Here is a 4,816-nt window from a genome sequence, read left to right on the forward strand (position 1 = left end):
AGGACATGAGGAAAAGAGAAATAAAAACCCTTCTGTCCACGAATGCCATAAACATGAATGGCGGTTTGAGGAGAGCTGTCCACGGTACTGAAATGATTCAGCACAGTGGCAGCAGCGGAGGGAGGGCTCTGTGGGAGGTTTGGGACTAATAACCACGTTCTGCAGGGAATATGGGCCTTAAGGGAAAAAGGAATTCTAATAACTTATTCTCAAGAAACTCTCTTTTATGCCCCACTGAAGGAAATGAGTATGAGCTACAAGGCAATTGTCCACTCATATTAAAGAGGAGCGTCATCCTCACAAATGCATTCAAGCTTAATTTAAATGCGAATAAAATTAATCAGCATATGTGCCGGATGTGTGGTGGACTCGTATGAATGCTGATGAATTACAAACGAATGGCTGGTAGAGAGGCTTCACGTGGCCTCTCTCGCGAGTCAGTGGTCAGGCAGTCTGGCAAGCCGGCCTCACAGACTAGCCTGCTGAGTTCTGGATGGCCTTCAGATCAGCCTGATTGGCTAGTGTGGCCTGACACCCTTTTCTTCACAGCTATGATCTGCATCCTCATTGGTGGCACAAAACGTCTCTAGCCTGTGGTTGGCTCCTCTTCAAACTGGGATGTCAGGGGACGGAGCTGTGAACACGACCACAGCTCAGTGGAACTCTGGCAGAGTGCCCACGCTACAGCAGTCAGACATGGAGACAAACACACACACACATACATACACATACACATACACATACACACACAAAAAAAATCACACATGCAGCGGAAGTCTAACACCCTGTCTGTGTTACACAAAGCACCGATGCTCTCAGTCACACATCTGAAATCATGTGTGCAAGCTAAATTCCACTGATGCCCCGCACAGAAATCATACATCTGTGAACACAAACATGCTTTAATGTTCCTGACATTTTGCACATCTGAGTCACTATAAAGGACCTTGTCCTTTCTTTCACCCTGCAGAGAGGAGCGACACACACACAGAGTCAGAGAGGTTCCTGGTGTGTCAGGATGATAGTCCCTGTGGGGCCGTTGTCTTGAGTTGTTTGATAGAAACCGGTGAGGTTGAGGGAGGAGATTGCATTTTGGGGGGATGGGAGGTAATTTGGCTAATTTAGCTCTACTGCAAGGCTGTGTGTATGTGTATGTGTATGTGTGTACATTTGAATACAGATCTGTCTATGTTCTTGTGATCATGCATTAATGTGCGCAGGGGAAATCTCATTTGTGTATTGAATTTCAGCATAATTTTTCAAATGGCGTATCTGACAGTGAAACATGAGTGTGTGTCTTTGCAAAGGTTAACCACCAGGTGGCAGATGCTGGCTCTGCATGGTCATAAGACGATCTGCTGCTCAGTGCCACAACATTTGATCTCAGCTGCTCACGTACACATCCATGCATGCCGATGTGCAGTCACATACACAGTTAGCGTTTTTATGTTTCACCTGAAAACACTTGAGTCATTTGTGCACCTCACAGACATGTTAGAATTGATCAGCTTTCACCTAATTGAGCAAATGAGTATAATTCACAGAACAACATAAAGCACATAATCAATTCACATGGGACAGGCAACAGTTTGTCGATACATCTCCTATAATGGTCAATAATGTACTGTAAGGCTGGAGACAACAACAAGACTGGCATTAAATCAGCACACCACCCTGAAGAACTTACATCAGATAGTCTTATGTATCATGCTAATGTCTTTGATTGGTTTTCAGGTCGGCAATAATAATTCCTGCCACACTTCAATTAATTAAACCTGAGATGCATATGAGACTGATTGTTTTCATCCCTAATTAAATACAATCCATGAAAGAGGAGTGATGCAAAAGAGAGTATCTGTAATTCCTCTTTATTGTTCTGTTATCATCGCAGAAACAATGCAAATGAACTCTTCACTCCTGGCAATTTATCTCTAGAAGAACTACAGACTGAACGACTAAATGAGCATAAAAATGTGAACTGTAACGCTGCTGGGTGGCACAGAAAAAGCAAACGGTGAACTTATGAACTCTGTCTCTTTAAATGGCCAAAGGACAGGTGGTTTTTTTTATTAATTTTTTTGATTATCTTAAGTTTCATCCAGGCTGTTGAAAGGTGCTGTACGGTTAATTGTTGTGGGGTTGAGTGTGTGTGTGTGTGTGCGTCAGATGGCCAGGGGCTCTGTGGCATAGGCAGCCCCGGGTAATTATCAAGCTTTTTATCAAGTTTTGACCCTGTGACCAGAACACCTTTCAGAAAATCATTGCAAGAGCACATGTCAAACAAATAAAGCTCTCACTTTGCAATTTAATTTCCTCGCAGGTGGCCAATCTTGCAGGAAATAGTAATAGAGGGAAAATGGCCACACTCCATGTCATTCTGGCAGTTTTACAATAACTCTGCACTTCTAACTTCTCCACTATGAAATTCTCTCTCATTCTTCTTTTCTGCAACTATATAATCCACTTTGATTTATTTTCTCAGACCGAGGGCATGTTACTGTCTCTCACTTCAAGAGGAAGGTAACATGTTGAACGTGTGCAGAAAATTAAAGGTGAGGTGGTGTGGAGCGGCTCAGTTAAACACAGAGCTTGTTATATAGGGATTTGACAAGTGACAGGTATAGTGGAACAAGTCGGGCTCTGAATTCTGGTGTACAGACAGTTAACAATGAAATCAGTCACAATTAAATGTTTGCTTTAAGTGGGTGGAGGAGGAAACATTGTGTCATTGTGAGAAAGATCCAGAAGAATAGTTTTTCAGACAGACACTCAGACTCAGACAGGATGGTGGGTGGTCAGCCACACACAGAGGAAAAATCACATTACATCAGTGAATTAAGATACAGTAGAAGATATAATTTGAAGATCGGAACATTTAAGCTCGCAAATGGGACTGTGTACATTTTGTTTAGAGATTTGTGGTTTATATTGTCTTGTCCTTAACCCAGCATCGCATCAAAACTGTTCATTTTGAGAATCCACAACACAGTAAAAATGCTGTTTGTATAATCAAAGAGAGCGTTCGGAGTACAGTCAGCACAGGTAGCCAAACAGCATAATGCCAACCAGTTCTGCTTGTTTGCCAGCTAGATGACACTCTCCACAGTCATTTCTGTCCAAAGCACATTACAGTAAAATAACTGCATTTATTTTGAGGATGAGTGGCCCCAGTGGGAATGAAACCGCTTCCCCACAGCAGTGTTAGTGCCATCTCTTCCCACAGAGCTATACTACACCTAACTCTACCTCTCATCCCAACTCTCCACTGCATTTTAAATTTTTTACCAGCTTTTGATATTCTGTATCTTAAAACACTTCCCTGTGTTGCACCAGTCTGTTTCAGTAGAATACATTGATGAGATGATGGTGATAAAGCAACACACACAACACTTACTAAGACATCTGAGTTTGATCTTTCATATTTCTCCTTATGGGTCAGCAAGTATGATATACATTAAACAAAATATTGTTGCTCATTTTAGTTCAATATTTTCCATTTTCTGGTGTCTGATAAAGTGTCCTGTAGCTTTTTCCTACTGCAAGTATCTGATTTCCCTCATTAAAGTTTCATTTTTTCTTAACCAACATACAAAGATCTTTGGTCTGTAAAAGGAACCTGAATGATTACACTTTTTAGAAGAACAAAAACTTCAAGCAATACTGTAATAATCTGCCCAGTTTTGCACCAGGCAAAATTATTCTTCTAGCTTCTAAACTATTTAATATTCCCAAAATAAAATCTCATCCGGAGACTTGAATTAAATCCAAATAAGCGGCCACTGTTATTTGAATGTGTTTAAAAATAGAACAGGTCTCAAAATTATCATAATCAAAATCTCTTTTGCTCTCACTGTCAACTCTACTTGACTCCTCTCTTGCGAAGCTGCAGCTGGTGTTGAAGATGTACAGCAACATATTCGTGCATCTCATCAGAAACCAGCTTATATTTAGCTGGGCAGTCGGTCTCTTGCACTGGACCCTTCTTTATTTTTCCTAAAATTATCTTGAAAGGTACCAATGTGCCACTTGTGATTTGATATTAATTGTACTGTAATCATTTTGCCACTACTGCTGACATAAATAGATCAAGGATGATCAGACAGTATTAAAGATTTAAATTTGACTATTTTGAGTAAGTAAATAACATTTATACTTTATTACAAAATAAAACATGCTTTATCCATCAAACAAAAACATCAACAATCTGTACAGTATCTGGTTTATTTGGCACTAGTTATATTTCCTTGTAATCCTTACAGGCAGTCAGTGCCTCTGTACCAGGTACGGGTTTGTGTTGTACCTGTGTCCACTTAAAATCATTTCAAATAGCATGATAGCATAATTTGATCTTATCAACCATAAAAACATGCAGGTGATTATACGACATTTGAAATCCTCCTCCTGCTGTCTTAACATTTTGTCAACAGGCTTTCTAACAGCATGGCATCAGATCTCTCAGGTTTCTGCTTACAGGCCCTGAAAAAACTGCAGTCATTAAGCCACTCTTAAAATAAGACACTTCACTAATGGACAATATAGGCCCATATCAAACCTCCTGTATTGAAGGAAAATCATTGAAAAAGCTCCTTTTCAACAGCTAAACAACTTCTAAGTACTAAACAAATGTTTTGATGTCTTCCAGTCAGGATTTCAACCACACCACATCACTGAAACTCCTCCTGTTAAGGGCTTCGTTGACATCCACTTAAACACAGACAGTGGCAGAATGAGCAGAACTAAACTGGTCTGAATCCTATTGAAAGGACAGGAACTACTTTGTGTCTATATGTAATTACATCTATAGGCAATTACATCT

The 4,816-nt window shown here is 40.3% G+C and overlaps 1 protein-coding gene across 1 annotated transcript in view; it reads right to left on the minus strand.

Annotated features, from left to right (window-relative positions):
- Positions 1 to 4,816, minus strand: part of LOC118330405 (membrane-associated guanylate kinase, WW and PDZ domain-containing protein 2-like) — a 76,509-nt gene that overhangs the window by 10,554 nt on the left and 61,139 nt on the right. The window lies entirely within an intron of this gene.

The sequence above is a fragment of the Morone saxatilis genome, unplaced genomic scaffold, assembly GCF_004916995.1.
Source record: "Morone saxatilis isolate NCDOM2014 unplaced genomic scaffold, NCSU_SB_2.0 Contig2, whole genome shotgun sequence".
Classification (NCBI taxonomy): domain Eukaryota; kingdom Metazoa; phylum Chordata; class Actinopteri; family Moronidae; genus Morone; species Morone saxatilis.